The 19,246-nt window shown below is 41.9% G+C and overlaps 1 protein-coding gene across 1 annotated transcript in view; it reads left to right on the plus strand.

Moving 5' to 3' along the window:
* Window positions 1-13,589: 13,589 nt before the first annotated feature.
* Window positions 13,590-19,246, plus strand: part of ITPR1 (inositol 1,4,5-trisphosphate receptor type 1) — a 272,527-nt gene continuing 266,870 nt past the window's right edge. The window contains exon 1 of the mRNA XM_072989461.2: window positions 13,590-13,884. The gene's annotated coding sequence lies outside the window, so the exon portion shown is untranslated. The remainder of the gene's footprint in view (window positions 13,885-19,246) is intronic.

The raw sequence follows: 19,246 nt of genomic DNA on the forward strand, positions 1-19,246 counted from the left end.
CTGCAGCAAAAGTGTTCTGCTGTTGTGCAGCTGCTTTCCTCATCACAGTTCTTACAGGGTTTTTAAAAAATAGATGTCTTCGTATGCTCTACCTGCTAAGTATGATGGATCTTGTTCAGTGACACAAGATTATAGAACAGTAGGACTGTTTGCTGGTTTGTTATTGTTATGATCCATTAAGTTGCTTCTTGAGTTAATGACTTCTGAAAGGTCCTATTATTAACAGCCCTGCTCAGGACTTACAGACTGAAATCTGTGGCTTCCTTTACTGAATCAACCCACCTCATGTTTGGTTTTCCTCTTTTCCTACTGCCTTACATTTATTCTTGCATTACTTTTACCTATAATAACAATTGCTGAGAACTCAGTATAACCAGGAATGGAAGAACAATGAGACCACCTTAATTCTCAGAATTTTAGCACCTCAGTCTGGACTGAAGGTTTTCACGGGGGGGGGGGAACAATCATGATTTGCACAAGCCTGAAATCTGCTGCTCCCCAATTTATTCTACTTGAATGTTCACCTTAGGAGTTTGAGCTAGACAGGCAATATAATACTTAGAATTTTGCTAGCAGAGTTTAACCAGCTAGCTGGTGCTGAACTTAGCCATATGAAATGGAGAAGCCATGTAAATGTGCCCTTCTCTAACAAGGAAGAGGAAAACTCAAAATACTGACCTCAGAGAAAAAGAAGAGGAAATGAGCCTAGGATAACAATCTAAATTGATTTTCAAAAAATGATTGAAGAAAACACCACTGAGCTATATATTCCCCTTCACTGCTTGATAATTTGCTGTATGCATTGATGCTCATTTTGAACAAGCCAGAGATAGCAGAAAAGAATGCTCAATTTTGTTTTTTTTTTCCCCTTGGCACTCTGTCTCTGAGGTAGCTTTTGTTGGAGAGTGTTCATGTAGCTGTCATGAAGCAAGATGAGGGGGACTGTGGATGCAACTAACTCTTCTGTTTGTTGGTCGGTCTGCTTGGTTAAAGACATGCATCAGCCTCAGGCTGATCATAATCACCAGGAAGTGCTGGCACTCATTCTAACCACCTTGCTTAAAAATCATCTTGTCTATTTTAATGCACCTTTCTACTGAATAGCATTTTTAACATCAGAAAGAATAGAAGGTTACAGATGTGCGGTCAACAGGCAGTCAGCCAGCCAGACACTAGGAATGTAAGACCAGCTCTAAAAGGAAAGGGGACTTGTTCAGATGGGTAAGCATACAGAATGTACTTTTAATTTGAACAGAATATTTATTTGGTCCCATGAAACAAAAATAAACAAACAACATTTTGAAAGGAAAGCATAGGAATGTTTTTTGTTGCCTGTATAAATTGGATAGGAACACATTGACAACCCTCTCCCCTACCTTGGAAATTTCAAATGAGTTACAAGTATAACACTGAAAGTTTTCATAAGCGTGGTTTCTGTTTATCTGTCTTGAGTCCCCTCTGGCTTTATGACGTCCTTGGCAAAGCAAGTGAGTAAAGCAATAACAACAAAAAACCACCTGGAATGTAATTGGGAAGCCAAGCCCCTTATGCTGTGCTTTGGGCCAGAAAGATCCTTTCATTGTGTCTTATGAGACAACAGATTTATAGACTGGATTGTAAATCTGGCTCAATGTGAATTGCAAAGAACAACAATCAGCTCACTTTCCCACCAGGGAAAATTCCAGGTTGAAAGTCCATACAAAGGACTTTACAAAGACAAGCCTCTCATTGGATTAGACCAAAGGCCCCTTCAGACTAGCATGCTGTTTCCCAGAAGATTCTTCAGTGGAAATAAAAGTAGGCTTCAGAGCAAAATTGTGCTGGTTGGAGGAGCTTGGGTGTTATAGCTCAAGAAAGGAAAACTTGCTTCCCACTATTGTTGTTTAACAAACCAGCATGGATTGATTTAAATCAAGATAGTTTGAATCATTGCTTCAAATCAGGGCTGGGTAAATTGTGGCCTAGCAAGCCACATGTGGCTTCCAGAAGGCTGAATGTACAGCCCACCATGCCTGGAACCTCCCCTCATCTTGATTTTTATTTCTGTCCAATTCTTTCACTCAAACGTCCTCTTGTGCCCACTGGGGGTGGGTGGGTGGAATTGGAATCCTTTTTGCTGTACTGTATTTTGGCTTCCCCTGGGCCTCTCAGTTTTAATTTTTTTTAAGCTGGCCTCTGGAAGATGTTTGGGAACCTTTAAAAAAAGGACTTTTAAAATTAAATATATTACAGTTTGGGAAGAAACCCAGGAACAGATTTCAAGGTCCTGTGATACATGTCTGCAACCCTCAGATTTCTGGAGTACCAACTCCTGATTTAAATCATGATTTAAATCCCGAGAAAACAATGAGTTAAATCAAGTTTGCCACTCTTAAAGAGCTTGGAATGTAGAAATAAACATTTACTTCTAATTAATTCCTTTATTGCAATAAATTAAAGATAATGGTAACATTATTATTGTAACATAATGAGGTATACATTTTTCCTTCTTCAGTGTCAAGTTAACTGTTTTTATTATTTTTAGTAGTGGCAGAGTATGCATAGTTTTACTATTTAAGTGTGTTGTGTATAACAAGCCATCAGTTTGCTGGAGTCTTTTGTTTTGGAAAAAAAAGAAGAAATGTGACGGTTTACATTTCAATACAGCATCAGGGAGGGCAAATTTGTCTTTCAGATGTCATTGGCTTTTTATTCATACAGGAAATAGACATAACCTAATATCAAGCTACAGATGTGTTAGGATTGGTCAGAGTTAAATTACATGCACAAGCATTAAAGTGCATATAGTTTATTACATTAAAATGTCAGCATGTTAACCCTTTTTTATCTTTGCAATGTGTTTGACATATAGTCAAACTAAAACTATATGCTACAGATAACACAACATTAGAAGATGGAATTTAAGAGTCTAAAATATCTGATTATAAAGCAAAGCGAAAAAAGGTGTGCTGCTTATATACCGCCCCGTAGTGCTTAGAACATTATTTGGGTGTATTTGAGAAGGCTTTCACGGTCGGGATCTAATGGTTGTTGTGGGTTTTTCGGGCTCTTTGGCCGTGTTCTGAAGGCTGTTCTTCCTGACGTTTCCTCAGTCTCTGTGGCCGGCATCTTCTGAAGGCAGCACTCTGTGCTCTGGTGTAGTTGGCTTGGGAGTGGAGTATTTATGGCTGTGAGATAGGCTTTTGTCTTTTTCTGTAGATGTGTGATTATTTGGGTGGTTTACAAGTTCATTATATAGGCTACGCATTGCTGCCTCCACCCCAGCAAGTTGGGTACTCATTTTATTGACCTCGGAAGGATAGAAAGCTGAGTCAACCTTAATCCAGCTTCCTGGGATAGAACCCCAGTACTGTACAGCAGTTTAACCACTGCACCATGAGACTCCTTAAGTGGTTATAATAATTTTGTGTCTGACCTACGTTCAGGGTTTTCTAGGTAGAGAGTACTCAGAAGTATTCTGAGTACTCTTGCCTTATTCTCAGGGCTGCCCTGGGACTGTGCAGCCTGCCCAAAGCAACACAGGCTGGCTCTTCCAAGATGCACAGTGGAGAACTAAACTCCTAACCCTCACTCAGCTATCTACCCAGCTCCTCTTGTAAGTTGTGCATTAGCTTGCTTTGTTTTGTGATTAATCATTAGGAGTTCAGAACAGGCTAAATCATGAGGGTCTGATAAAATCATCAGTAGCACATTATTAGAAGTTGACACTGATGGTGTCATCTTCTAATGATGTGCTATTTGTAATGTATAGTTTGACCTATAGAGAAACTGAATGTGCAGAACTTTCAAGAGACAAAAGTTGGTAGTTAGATAGGTAAAGGTAAAGGTTCCCCTTGACATTTAGCCCAGTCGTGTCCGACTCTAGGGGGCAGTGCTCATCCCTGTTTCAAAGCCGAAGAGCCAGTGTTTGTCCAAAGACAGTTTCCGTAGTCACATGGCCAGCACGACTAGACACAGAATGCCGCCAACTTCCCAATGTGGTGGTACATATTTATCTACTTGCATTTTTACATGCTTTCAAACTGCTAGGTTGGCAGGAGCTGGGATAAGCGACGGGAGCTCACTCCGTTGTGTGGATTCAATCTTACGACTGCTGGTTTTCCAACCTTTCATCACAGACGATTCTGCAGTTTAACCCGCAGCGCCATCATGTTCCTCAGTAGTTAGATAGGAGAACACAATTTTTGTAAGGTGGCCAATAACCAAGATATCAACAAATACAAATCTCCATGGTGATCTAAGATCTTTACTTGTCACATCACAAGGAATGTAAACAAGCCTTGATAACTACTTACCACTATTGTGATACATCTTTTACATTTCCATTACATTTTACATTCCTCCCCTCTGCATGCACACAAATGATTGTATACTGAGGCTACTCCATATTTCTTGGAAATGGGCTGCAGTACATGAACGTTTATGCTGAAAATGCTGTGTTTGGTTTTGCTGCAACAAAATAACATAGTTATTACTCTAGAAATCTTTATCATCTTTATCTGGAGCTGCTTCTTAATGACTGCCAACCTATCAAATGTTAAAGAAGATTTTAGCATCCATCTGGTACAGCTGTATAGGAAAATGGCTGGCTGACCTGTGGTCTCAGTGTCATCTGTTCAAAATCAATTGCATGACCAGTGCCATAATGCACATGTCATAATGTACAAAGGAATTCTAGTCTGTTGTAATGTGTTAAGGGGTTTGGGGTTTTTTTTTGGCTCATGGCATCTCTATGAATTAATGATCCCCAAAAGGCTGTGTTGTTAACAACACTGTGTAGGGTTTGCAAATTACAAGCCATAGCTTTCTAGTCTACTGTGTCATAATTTTGCTGTTTTGCATTTCTCATCTTGCCTTGATGAGAACATTTTTATGCTATCATCTTCTGTGCTTTAGTTAAAAACGTCCCAGTGATGTCTGAACTCAATCTAAATAATGTGTTCTTCTTCCAGGAAGAACTTTGACAAGAAGTACAGGAAGACCTCATCATTTCTAGATTTTTGTGGTATGGCACCCAGTTGCATTTTTCATAGTCCCTAAAGATAAAACGAGAGTACAATTAAGGTAAATACATTTATAATGCAGTATGTACACTAGTGAATATATCTGAACACCATTTTGTTAATAGAAAGTTTCAGGACATTTGGGGACAGCCTGGAGAAGTGGCAAATTAGTATTTTTTTTCTGGGGAGGGGTTGGGCAAGCAGTGGCTGATTGTGGCCACCATTCTTAAGCATATCTGTATCCAGACATGGACTGATTGATTTAAATGCAATTACTGTTGTGCTTAAAAAGGCTTATGCCCACATGAGTATACGTAGAATGTACTGGATATTGATTACATCAGCTGAAGATACATGAGATACACCATTGAGACATAATAGACTTCTGCTTACTTTTGTGTCTGCAGCACAGATGCACTGAGAGTGGCTAGTGAGTCATGTATAGAATGAAGAGAGGAGGGAAAGCAGGTGTGCCAGATCCTGCACCACGGCAGACTGCAAACATGTCCCCATTGATGGCAGAACCTTATACTGAACTCAGAGCTAGTGCAAGCGATTTTTCTCCACTGAAGTCAATGCAAGAAAAATAGTTCTTGTATTATTTGATGTCTTAATGAGTTAGACTTGTATTTCACATTTCCACCAGCAAGCTCAAGATGCCATGTGTAGCTTTCTTCCTTTTCCTTACTCATCCTCACAAAATGTATTTATTTTATTCATTAGATTTATATACCGCCCATTTAGAACGGGTCTACTCTGGGCGGTTAACTTTCTCCTGTGAAGTCAGTTAAGCTAATAGGAAGAATGGGAACTAGAACTTGGGTCTCTCAGTACCTAGTCTGCTACACTAACCACTATACCACACTAGTTCTCCTGCCCATAACAGTGATTGTCACCATAAGAGAGGGACTGAATCATACCACATCACTACAAATGTATGAAACAGAGCTTGGAAACATCACCTTTTCCAGGGGTCCATCAGCTGCCATGAACAGATTCTAGGAGTTGTCTTCTAAGGAAACAACTTCTACAACCTCTGACATAGCCTTCATACATGGAAACCATAATGCATGTGCTGGAGTCTACAGGACGGGTATGTCTCTTTCTGGTCTTGTGTCAACATTTAGAATGCAAGGGGGAGACCCTGGGAGACCCTACGGTAGCTATGGTAAGATTACCTTTGAGCACAAAAGGTGAGCACTTGTCACAAACAGCCTGTTTCCAGAACACACTTTGTTTAATGTAACACTTTTGAACACACTATACAAAAATATGTCTGGCTGTGGGTGAATGCCCTTTGTGCATCTTTCTAAGAAATGTCAGAAAATATTAGTGAGGAGCATATTTCTTGTTTCCTTGGCTGTGAGAAACCAAGCCAAGATCCAGAGTGTTGTGAACAATTTCCTGACTCTTAACTGGCTCTAATCCTATTAGCGGGATTTGTGGTAAAATACACTTATAAACAACAGTGAGTTCCAGTTGCTGGGCCAGTTGGTGGTTACATAACTTTGTCTAATTACAGCCCCCATTTCCCCAGCTATGCAAGGTCAGAGTGATTTGGGAATACAGATTGGTGGTAAAACATTTGTTCCAAATTGACATTTTTGAAGCTGAGACATGCCTTTGGATTGCAATCCAGAAGAAGCTTCAATGATTGAAGGAATTAGATAAAAGCAAAGCAAAAGCGTGCTGCTTATATACCGCCCCATAGTGCTTCAAGCACTCTCTGGGCGGTTTACAAGTTAATTATGCAGGCTGCACATTGCCCCCCCCCAGCAAGCTGGGTACTCATTTTACCGACCTCAGAAGGATAGAAGGCTGAGTCAACCCTGAGCCGGCTACCAGGGATTGAACCCCAGGTCGTGAGCACAGTTTTAGCTGCAGTACAGCGGTTTAAGGAAGACTTTTCTTCATAGAAATCCTGTAATAGTTTTCAGTGTACAAATTCCTTCACCATTATGAGTTCATTTACTCTTTCACCATTATTAGGTTGTTCCCTCTTACAATGAACTTAACAAGCTTTGTAAGGCTGCCCAATCAATTTGTATTAGGCATTTAAGCTTGGGTTTGCCTATCTACATGAAGCTGATTTGGGATTAATCGGGCCATTGGTACACTTTTGCTTAAGTAGGAACATGTCTTTCTTGACTAAATAAAAAATTTGTTATAGTTGTGGTGGGCAAAGTGCATTGCTAACTTTATTGGGTTTTTCCTCCTCTGAGCTGTGAAGTTCTTATTTTGGAATTAGGGAACATGAGCCCTAATTCCCAGAGCAAAGGTTTTATATGCTGAAGATTCTAGGTTCAATCCCCAGGCTCTTCAGGTAGGACTGGAGAAACTCCTTGTCTTAAATTTGCAGCCAGAAATCTGTTCACTTGATCTGCTCCCATGTGATTCTGTTACTAGCAGTCTTATATATTCTGAACTTGTACAATGAAGCATCCATTATGTCACTACATAAGTGGAAGCCACAACATTTTGTACAAGAAACAATCTGCTTGTGTGACAAGCTGCATGTCATACTGCACTAAGGAGAAGAGCTATAATGCTCTGCCCACAAAGCAAAAGGATTCGAGGCTGAGACAGCTGTTGCCAGATAGTGCTGCCAATAATGCTGACTCAGCACAATTTGTTATGCTCCTGTGATTTAATCCAAAGCTTCTTGGAAGGTACTGAGGTGTTTGAGAGGGTACAGTGACTATCAACTCGTGAAGCAAGGGGTTGTAATTTGAAAAGAAAATATAGTAATCTGTAAAGTGTTCTTCCCACTGATGTTGCTATAAACATTAATCCCTTTCCAAGTTATGGTTCATTTCTGTAACATGATTCAGAAACTGCTGAAGATTATGAGATGCAATTGACAAACCACTTAAAGTTTACAGTTAAGTAAGATTAGTTCTCTTGATTGCGCAAGGACTTGTGCAACTGAAAATTAGACAACTTAAGTACTATTATTGACATGGGAGGGTGAGTTGTAGCTATGAAAACTTTGCTGGAAATTAAAGCAAATAGAACCTGGTGTTTCTTTATCCTTGTGTACTATAGAGCTGGGGTGGGCAAAGCACTGCCTTCCAGATGGCATTGGACTGCAACTGCTCGCATTCCTTACCACAGTGCAATGGCATCTGAACAGCCATACTTTGCCTACTTTTGCACCGACCCTAGAACAACTCCCACTGTTGTTGCTCTCACATGGCCTCAAGTTACTTCTGAGTTATGGCAACCCTGGATGGATGGGTGATCTCCAAATTGTTCAGTCATTAACAACCCTGCTCAGCTCTTGTAAACTCAAGGCTATAGATTCCTTTAGGGTTCCTTTAGGGGCATCTTCCTGATTGACAGGTTTATTTCAAATTGAACTTTCATGCATTACAGTCTACTTCCTGAGTCATAACAACCTTTTCTTTTGCAACAGAGGAAGAGGACTGCAATACCAAAAAGCCCACCAAGAAATAAATCTGTTAGATTTCAAGGTGCCACTTTTTTTTTAAAGAATTGCTGAAACAGACTAACAAAACCACTTTGTTGAAAACTGCTGTCTGTAACTGCTATTGTGGTTACTGATTGTTGTCAACGGCATCTCAATCTGCAGGCATGAAAGTGTACCTACCTCCATACTGGTTTTTAGTAATTCAAGCTGCCATTAAAAAACACAAACATTGAAGATCAGTAATGGCAGTTTGCTGTTAAAAGGGAATTAGAAGAGTTAATGGATTGGCTATTATACGAAAATGGAATCTCCAACTTCAAGAGCAGCAGGAAGCAACTCGGAACATGCTACCTGACTAGGTACAAGGAATATTAGGAACTTGGTAGAGATGGCCTCCAATGTAAGAAAGCTATAAATGGGGATTAGACAAATTCATGGAGAATCAGACCATGAATAGCTCCTAGATGCAATAAGCCTAAGGCTAGGTTTCTTCGCCTTGTCGTGGCGAAGGGGCTTGAGTAATCAGAGAAACTATGGGCTATGCCATGCAGGGATACCCAAGACAGGCAGGTCATAGTGGAGAGTTCCAATTAAACACAATCCACCTGGAGTAGGAATTGGCAAGCCACTCCAGTATCATTGCCACGAATACCCCATGAACAGAAACAAAAGGCTAAAAGATAGGATGCTGGAAGATGGGACCCTCAGGTCAGAAGGCATCCAACATTCTACTGAGGAAGAGCGGAGGACAAGTAGCTCCAGAGCTAATGAAGTGGTTGGGCCAAAGCCGGAAGGATGCTCAGCTGTGGACACACCTGGAAGTGAAAGGAAAGTCCAATGCTGCAAAGAAAAATACTGCATACATAGGAACCTGGAATGTAAGATCTATGAACGTTGGGAAGCTGGATGTGGTCAAACAGGAGATGGCAAGAATAAACATCGACATCCTGGGTGTCAGTGAACTAAAATGGACGGGAATGGGCGAATTCAATTCAGACAATTATCATATCTACTATTGTTGGCAAGAATCCCGCAGAAGAAAAGGAGTAGCCCTCATGGTCAACAAAAGAGTGGGAAAAGCTGTACCAGGATACAATCTCAAAAATGATAGAATGATTTCAATACGAATCCAAGTCAGACCTTTCAACATCACAGTCATCTAAGTTAATGCTCCAACCACCAATGTTGAAGAGGCTGAAATTGACCAATTCTATGAGGACTTACAACACCTTCTCAACCTGACACCAAAGAAAGATGTTCTTCTCATTCTAGGGGATTGGAATGCTAAGGTAGGGTGTCAAGAGATAAAAGGAACAACAGGCAAGTTTGGCCTTGGAGTTCAAAACGAAGCAGAGCAAAGGCTAATAGTTTTGTCAGGTGAACAAGCTGGTCATCACTAACAATCTTTTCCAACAACACAAGAGGCGACTCTAGACATGGGCATCACCAGATGGGCAATACCGAAATCAGATTGCAGCCAAAGATGGAGAAGCTCAACACAGTCAGCAAAAACAAGACCTGGAGCTGATTGTGGTTCTGATCATCAGCTTCTTATAGCAAAACTCAAGCTTAAACTGAAGAAAGTAGGAAAAACCACTGAGGTAGTCAAATATAATCTAAACCAAGTCCCTTATGAATACACATTGGAAGTGAAGAACAGATTTAAGGAACTCAGTTTGGTGAATAGAGTGCCTGAAGAACTACAGATGGAGGCTTGCAACATTGTACAGGAGGCAGCAACAAAAACCATCTCAAAGAAAAGGAAATGCAAGAAAGCAAAGTGGCTGTCCAATGAGGCCTTACAAATAGCAGAGAAGAGAAGGGAAACAAAATGCAAGGGAGATAGGGAAAGTTACAGAAAATTGAATGCAGACTTCCAAAGAATAGCAAGGAGAGACAAGAGGGCCTTCTTAAATTAACAGTGCAAAGAAAATAATAGAAAGGGAAAAACCAGAGATCTGTTCAAGAAAATTGAATGTTAAAGGAACATTTCGTGCAAGATGGACATGATAAAGGACAAAAATGTTAAAGACCTAAGAGAAGCAGAAGACATCAAGAAGAGGTAGCAAGAAGACACAGAGGAATTATACCAGAAAGATCTGGATGTCCCGGAAAACCCAGATAGTGTGGTTGCTGACCTAACGCGAGACATCTTGGACAGTGAAGTGAAGTGGGCCTTAGAAACATGGCTAGCAACAAGGCCAATGGAGGTGATGGCATTCCAGTTGAACTTTTTAAAATCTTAAAAGATGACACTGTTAAGGTGCTACACTCAATATGCCAACAAGTTTGGAAAACTCAACAGTGGCCAGAGGACTGGAAAAGATCAGTCTACATCCCAGTCCCAAAGAAGGGCAGTGCCAAGGAATGCTCTGACAAAGGTCCGCATAGTGAAAGCTATGGTTTTTACTGTAGTGAAAAGTATGGAAGTGAGAACTGGACCATAAAGAAAGCTGACTGTCAAAGAATTGATGCTTTTGAATTGTGGTGCTGGAGGAGGCTCTTGAGAGTTCCCTGGACTGCAAGGAGAAAAAACCTATCCATTCTGAAGGAAATCAAACCTGAGTGCTCACTGGAAGGACAGATCCTGAAGCTGAGGCTTCAATACTTTGGCCATCTCATGAGAAAAGAAAACTTCCTGGAAAAGACCCTGATGTTGGGAAATTGTGAAGGCAGGAGGAGAAGAGGATGAGATGGCTGGACAGTGTCATCAAAGCTACCAACATGAATTTGACCCAACTCTGAGAGGCAGTGTAAGACAGGAGGGCCTGGCATGCTCTGGTCCATGGGGTCACAAAGAGTCGGACACAACTTAACAACTAATCAAGAACAACAGGTTTCTTAAGTCATTACCAAATGTAATACTTCTGCTATTATCTACTGCCATTGTTATTTTTTCCACAGCTACCGTCCATCTCTCATCACAAAACTCAAAGGTAAAAACTGTCAATATTCTCTACTAACACACCTGATGCCTCTACAGTGGACCTCTACTTACGGAATTAATCCGTATTGGAACATTGGCTGCAGGTTGAAAAGTCTGTAGGTCGAGGCTCCATTGACCTACAATGCATTGAAAACCGATTAATCCATAACCGGCCATTTTTGTTCTGTTTTTGTTCCATTTTGGTTTTTTTTCCTGGTCTGTAGGTCGATTCTCCAGCTGCAAGTCGAACCTAAATTTTGCAGCCAGAGAAGTCTGTAACTCGAAAAGTCTGTAAGTCGAGCCATCTGTAAGTCGAGGGTCCACTGTACCATCTTCTTTCACATTTATATATAATATTTTCTTTTTCTCTCCATTTTGAGTTTTAAGTGAATCCCCAACCTTCAACCCCACCTCACCACTGCCCCCCTCTTTTCTCTCTCCTGTCATCTTTGCCCAAGCTTGGTTTCTATTTCCTGTATTCTGAGCAATTTATACAGCAGAGCCCTAAAACAGCAGCCATAAATTACTGCATTTTAATGTAACATACATCCAAGATCCAGTCTTTTTTTGGTATGAAACTGATACTTCGTTCAACATGTTATTCTGTTTCCATATGACTGACAAAGTGCATGTGTCCATGAAGGCTCACATTATATAATCATATATAAACAGTCTTTAAGGTGCCACATGTTTTTGTTTTGTTTTATTTCTTTGGATTTCCCCCTGATATCCTAGTTACAATAGTTATACATACACATCAGTATCAGAAGCAACAGGTAAAGGTAAAGGTTCCCCTTGACATTTAGTCCAGTCATGTCCGACTCTAGGGGGTGGTGTTCATCAGTGTTTTCAAGCCGTAGAGCCAGCGTTTGTCCGAAGACAATCTTCCATGGTCACGTGGCCAGTGTGACTAGACACGAAACGCCGTTACCTTCCCACTGAGGTGGTACCTATTTATCTTCTCGCATTTACATGCTTTCGAACTGCTAGGTTGGCAGGAACTGGGACAAGTGACGGGAGCTCACTCCATCACTTGGATTCAATCTTACGACTGCTGGTCTTCTGACCCTGCAGCACAGAGGCTTCTGCGGTTTAACCCACAGTGCTACCACGTCCCATTAGAAGCAATAAGCTTCTGCATATCAGTTTCTAGGGGGCACAAATTGTGTGATGCTGTTACACTCGTGCCTTTCTTGTTGCCTTCCTAGAGACATTTAAACTGCCTGCTGTGGGAATGAAAAGCGGTATACAGAAGCCCGTAGTTTGCTCAGAGGGCTTTAATTGTTGTTGCTGCTGTCATTATCATCATCACTTGACAGTAGCTTAAAAAGTCCATTCCAATAGAACATTCTTACAGTATGTTTGCTTTCCTTGTTTGCCCAAGTGAAGGTGCTTCCAGATTGATGGCTTCTACCACTCTCAGTAGGACATTGTGTAGTTCTGTCTAAATGGATTTTTGTGCCTTTTCTGGAAGCAGCCTGACACTAGTTTCTACTTCATCCATCTCCCTCTGCTTCCTGCCTAAGCTAGGAAATGTTCCTTTTTTAAAAAAAACTGTAGTTCCCAGAATCTCCCAGCAACACTGGGGGCTATTTAGAGTACAGTTAATAGGACCATTTCTAGGACCTGCTCCCTGTACCATTTTGCCACTCATTTTTCTGGCTGATCCTTACATTAATGAGCTACTCTTCACACACTCTCTCCTTTAAAATGCAGTGAAGTTTTAACGTATGTTGCTCTTATTTACTGTCGATTGCTGTTCTGTCATAGTGACAGTCACACAGTTTGTGTCACAGATGGTTGAAACTCTTGGCTGGTTCAGGGTAGTTCAGAAAAGAAAAGGTGAGAGCCGTTGTTGTTAAAACTATGAGGGAAAAGAGGCTCCAAACAATTGACTTCAAGAAGCATCTCGACGAACGTGACTGGAAATATATGGGGACGGGCGAGTGGCGGGAGTTATCGCCCCTTTAGCGTTTTATACAGGAAGGGGACGTGCGGGGCCAAATCGTGGGCTAGAGATGGGGAAGCATGAAGGGAGACAAGCCTCTCAGCCCATGACAGCTTAAGAAAGTACACCGGTTTTCCACAGGCTGTTTACACGGACCACATTCCTTTTGATCTGACACTCCGGGGAGTAACATTGCCCCGTTCGCGGAGCCTCTCGAGCAGCCCACCCTCACTGCGCGGTGCATGCTGGGAGCCGTAGTCCGCGGGCTGGGCTCCCTCCGCTAACTGTGGGCGGCGTGAGCTCCCCGGCGGAGACTACATTGCCCATGGAGCCGGTCGGGAGTATATAATCAGCCGCCCGGTGCTGGTGGAGTGCAGTAAGCATGTGGACGGGCTGCTGAGCTAGCTTGTGCCTGATGTGGAAGCCCGAGCCAGGGAGTCCTCCTGAGGCTCCATCCCTAGGGGACCTCGGCGGGAGTCCAGGGCTTGCTTTCGCGATCATGGGATTACAAAGCGGCTAATTAACTCACCCTCTTTACTCCAGCCTCCAGGGCGAGCCGAGCCCTTTATGCAATCAGGTAAAGGCAAAAGCGGGTGGCGGTGGAGGCGACGACGGCAGGGCAGGGGCAGAGAGGGGGAGCAGAGGAACTTCTCTCCTTCCCCCGTCTCTTGCCCCCCGCTCCCTCGGGGAAGGCTCCAGCCCATGGACAGGCTTCTCGGAGGGCCCCCTCTTTGGCACTCGCGTGTTTCCCCCCCCCCCCGTTTTTGTCGTCAGATCGCCCTGGTCTGGTTTATACAGCAGAGATGGTTGCTGTTGGTAGAGAGAGGAAGAAGCAACAGATTACATTAGATCGCAGCTCCTGACCCTTCTCTCTCTCCCCCCCCCCCTTCGGTGGCAGCCCAAGTTTGTAACTTGTGAGCAGCGAGAAAAAAATACTCCTTGAAGCTGTCAGGGAGGAAGAGGCCAAAGGGGCATCGACCTCGCTTGCAAGGCGTTAAGAGGAAAGGATTTGGGTGGGGGGGGGGGGGAGAAGAGCAGTGTCCTGCTCACCTTGCTTAAAAAACACACACACCAACCAACTTCATGGTTACTGATGCAGCAAATTGATAAGAGGGCGGATGGTGGAGGAGGATGTGAGTTGTGTATGCGGTGGGATTGGGGGGGGGGTGTCGGGTGTTTGGAGGAAGTAACAGATTCCAGAGCAGAGGCTTCCCAGAGGTCTGAGACAAGATGCACGGCTCTTGACAGCCTCTCTCCAGTCTCTTTTTAAGGTGCTCTTGGTCTCCTCGAAAATACTGACAGCTCGTCCCCTCCCGGGTCTCTGTTGCCCGTCTGAAGCAGTGAAGGGAGCTCGCTGGTTCAAACGCTTGCTCGAGCCAGGCTGTGCCTTGGCAGCAAACTTTTTGACGTCTAGAGAGAGAGTGTGTGTGTGAGAGAGAGAGACAGAGACAGGAGTCCCGAAGTTATTAACTTGATTGCTTTTGTTTCAAACCGAGTGGAAGAAAGCTGACACAACGCTGGCTGGCTCCGGCTGAGGGGGAAGGTTGCCTTCAGCGCTAACACAGCCTGTGGAAATATTTTGTAAAAATCCCTTTCCTATTAACTCAGAGGGTGGTTGAATTGTAATGTTTTGCCAGGCTGCTTGCCTAGTGACCCCCTGGAAACTGAGAAGAGCAACAACACTCGTGCTGCATTCACACAAGCACTGGCAAACCCTGCATCTTTCTCCTGTGGAGGTTCTTAAGAAGTACTTCTGTTTATAGGTACAAGAGGCTGAATGAGTCCAAAAGAAGAGTTCATAGCTTTTTCTCTTTGCTTCCCACCTCCTTCTGCGGTGGATGGGCCATGGAAGCAAAATGGGAAAGCATAGTAAGAAAGGTTTCTCATGTGGCAGAGCAATTATTTTTTTTCCTACATAATAGCCACAAACTCCTCTGCGAGAAGGATCAGGGTGTATGTGAGCAACTGAATGTGTATGAAGCAGGGGGTTGGACTTGATGGACTTATAGGCCCCTTCCAGCTCAATTATTCAATGATTCTCAGTGCTGGCTATCTTTCCGCCTGCTTTCTTCTTTGAAATGGGGTGGCATGAACTGTACACAGCATACTAAATATAGCTGTTCTGGTATATATAGGAGCTCCATAATACTAACAGTTTTCTTTTCATTCCTTATCTTGATGATCGATAGCAGGCATTTTGCTGTGTTCCATTGCTACTGCACAGAGACTGCATTTCCCCCCTTCTTGAGCTTTCCATCATAATTCCAGATTCACTTTTCACATGCTGTTGCAGTCTTATCAACATGTACAGTATATATGAAGACGGGGTTGGTCACCCCAGTGTACAGTTACAGTATATCGTACTTGTTTGTGTATTATACCTGTTTTATTGTAGAGGACCTTCTGGATTGCTTGAAGTTTCAACAGTAATTAGGTGATAGCTTGGTTCTTGCCACCTCCATCACCTGCCCACTCTGAATCAAAGGCAGACACATGAAATAGAGATAATTGCATAGGCTTCCCCTCTTGCTTTCCTCCATTGCAAGAATTGTCTGTTTACTCCTCTCTCTGCCACTTTTAGATAACAATGCATGTGTCCTCTTACCCCATTATTATACATCCACTCAGGAGCAATAGTAGACTTTGTCAGTAGTTCTGACACCATGAGTTCTATATATTTAAACCTCAAAGAGGATAAATGTCTGGCAGGCCAGGACTTTTGTATTCAGAAATGATGCTAATTCTTTTCTCGGCAAGCTGCTTCTAATGCTTAAGAATTTTAGCTTTAAGAATAGTTTCCATCATTCAGATGTTACACCTATGGGCCTGGAGTTTCTGATCTCCTGCTCACTCTTAAGTCCCTTTTGTCATAATTGGTACTATCTTCCAATCCTCAAAGAAAGGGCTATTTCTCTGAACAATGATGATGATTCCGTAGTACTTTGTAGCATTGTAATGGAGTTGCTTTAATTCCCTTACCTGTGCAGCAACTCTATAAGTGAATACATTTGTGCCTGTCTTCATTTTATGGATAGGTGTGTTGAGGTGAAAAGACTAGCTATGATCCTTCTTCCCAACCTCCATGTTTATAAGCTTATATTAGCAGTGTCTTCCTATCCATGAAGTATTCTTAAAATTGCTTGAATGATGTGAAGGGCAAAGATGAGCTAGAATCTGAACTGTGTAATGAGGGATTTGATGCCAACCAATATTCCTCCTTACTGTTCATATATAAAGCCTGTTGTAAGTGTCACTTCCTAGCTTTCCTTTTTTTTATCAGTTGAGGATCTTTGGGTACCTGTGAGAGGATGAATTGGCTTTCCTGTCAAGGCTGGACTTGACCTCTGATGACTTTGCTAGGCTTGGTCTTCAGATGAAGGCTCAGCCTGTTGGGAACTGTAGTCTAACAGCATCTGGAGGGACTACAGGTTCCTTGTTAGTAGAACTAGGATATGTGTGTACAATGGAATGAACGTGGTGTTGGTTGACTTAGTCAGGACTGCATTCTTCTCAGGCCCTAAGTTCTTCAGAATTTTTCAAAACCTACAGCTTCCAGTTTGATTCCCCACCGTGCCTTCTTGAGAAGTGCTGGACTTGATGATCCATGGGGTCATTCTAGTTCTGCTGTTTGATGATGATGATTGCAATGAGATCATCAGCTGCCAGTATATGCCAGTAAATCTCCCCTGTTGTTAAAGGTTGCATGTCACCTGACCTGAAGAGTGTGCAGGGTTATGCCTAGGCCTAATTTATGCAGCTGTTGAAATTAAGTATGTGTATCTTTAGACTCCAGACCATTGGTTCCCAACCTTGGGTCCCCAGTTGTTCTTAGACCAAAACTCCCAGAAACCTTCACCACTAGCTGCACTGGCCAGGATATCTGGGAGTTGCGGTCCAAGAACATCTGAGGATCCAAGGTTGGGAACCACTGGTCTGGGGCATGGCTACTGATATAGGCATTAGAAGCCTGTGACCCTCCAGACGTTGGCGCAAGATCTCATCATTGACCTTGTTGATTTAGGTTCTTGTGAACATCTAACAGCACCTAGAGGGTTATAGGTTCCTTGCTGGTGTCTTTGATTGTCACTTTTTCTCTTGCAGACACAAAGAAAATAATGTCTTGGTCTCTGATCAGAATGTAATGCATGAATTGAAAAGTAGTATTTGTGTGAGTGGACAAAATAAGCCTTTCAACCCACTAAAACAAGGATCCAATGAGAGAATAGTGACGAAGAGTAATCCTGGTGAAGATTTCATTTGTTGCCCAAGAACTAAATCAGTAATCGTTGTCTTGGTAATCCTTACAACAGCGGTGCAAGGTAGATCTTGCTTTGTTGTAAGGCACCTGAGTATCTTATCCTATATTATGGTCTGGAGGTGAAATATTAATTATTTTTCTAAGGTCATCAAGTAAATGAAGGGATCTGAACCAGGAATATCTCAGTTTATATTCATAACCTAAGGCTTCTCAAGTGCATAGGGCCTTCTTTCATGTTTTCTTTCTAGTTTACCCTTATGTCAGTAGGAATCCAATAGTACTGAATACTGCCTTCAGCCAGCTAAATAACTTTTCATCTTAAATTCTGTCAGTCCAGTTCCAAAGATTTGAGATAATTTGAAAAGATAAATAGCTATTTTTTTCTTATCTGAAAATCTTTTCCTCCCACTGCCTCATCCAGAAAAAAATACTGATGGTGCAAAAGGGGTTTTTAAGAACAGGAAATCTTTAGTGATATATTTGGGAGGACATTGGGCCTTGCTTCTCTGAAGCTTTTAAAAATACTTGATACATAAGTTAAAGGAGGTATTACGTAAACACACATGAATGTTGCTTCAGATTTGGCTGTGGATGGTCTTAAATGGTCAAAAGATGGGCAGCTACAGCTGGCTAGTTTTGAGGGTCTTGGTAACTAGTCTAACAATCTAAATATTTAGTTGTTTCCTGGGCTACAATAACTGGACTTCTTTTTAAAAAGGCAAATGCTTCTCAGTTGTGTCTTACTTAGTTTCCTGTTGCCTTCTTTTTATAGGTTAATAATCAGAAAGCACCCAGTTGTTTCAGGCCAGAAAATCCAAATGCTATAATCTACACATTTTTTAAAAAAGAGAATTGTAATAGTAAATGAAATAGTTGGCTACTGGATAGCGTTTAGTTGTACCTCAATATTTGCAGCCTGATGTTTCTACTTTTGTGAGTTGACACTGCTGAGAATTGCTCATGGCTTAAACTGAGACCTAGCAATGTAGAAAAGTATCTTGCAGTACCTCATATTTACACTCCTAGTCCAACTGTTTCAATATTGTATATGCTGATTGTCAGCAACTCTGTCCAGGGTTCAGAAATTTATACCTGCCTGCCCAGTTTTGGAAATGCCAGGAATTCAATCTGCAGCATGCAAAGATGTTTGCACAAAACGGGGTTAAATAGAACATAATTCTTAGACCTAATTTAGTTTTATAAAAGCTAAAACAGGTTGGCAAGGGGATGCATACACGTCCCACTATCCCCAGTACAGCTGTGAGGAGGGGTTTGGAGTAAGGAGGAGTTTTGTTTTCATTTTAGATTACTGACAGTTTATAAAGTTGTCTGAACCTGGCTTGTTTCAACAAGCCATAGTTAAGATTAACTATAGTGCAGGAGATTGTTGTAACACTAACCTGTGGTTAATCTCAAAAGGAAACTCCCAACCACTTTCTCATAGCCAGTGCGAAGTATGAGTGAGCAAGCCTGAGGTTTTATGTGTGCATTTTTGAAGTCATTCTGGCTACTTAATTTGTAACAAATTTCTCTAAATCACTCAGTTTATATATAGCTAAAATAATGTATTTCTTTTTTCTATTCTCCAGGGTTCCTAAAGCAACGTGTAATTAAAGGTGTTACATTTTGAAAGCAAATACTTTTTAAAAAAATAGAATAAAAACAATTCCCAGTGTCAATT

This window comes from Pogona vitticeps, chromosome 2, assembly GCF_051106095.1.
Source record: "Pogona vitticeps strain Pit_001003342236 chromosome 2, PviZW2.1, whole genome shotgun sequence".
Classification (NCBI taxonomy): domain Eukaryota; kingdom Metazoa; phylum Chordata; class Lepidosauria; order Squamata; family Agamidae; genus Pogona; species Pogona vitticeps.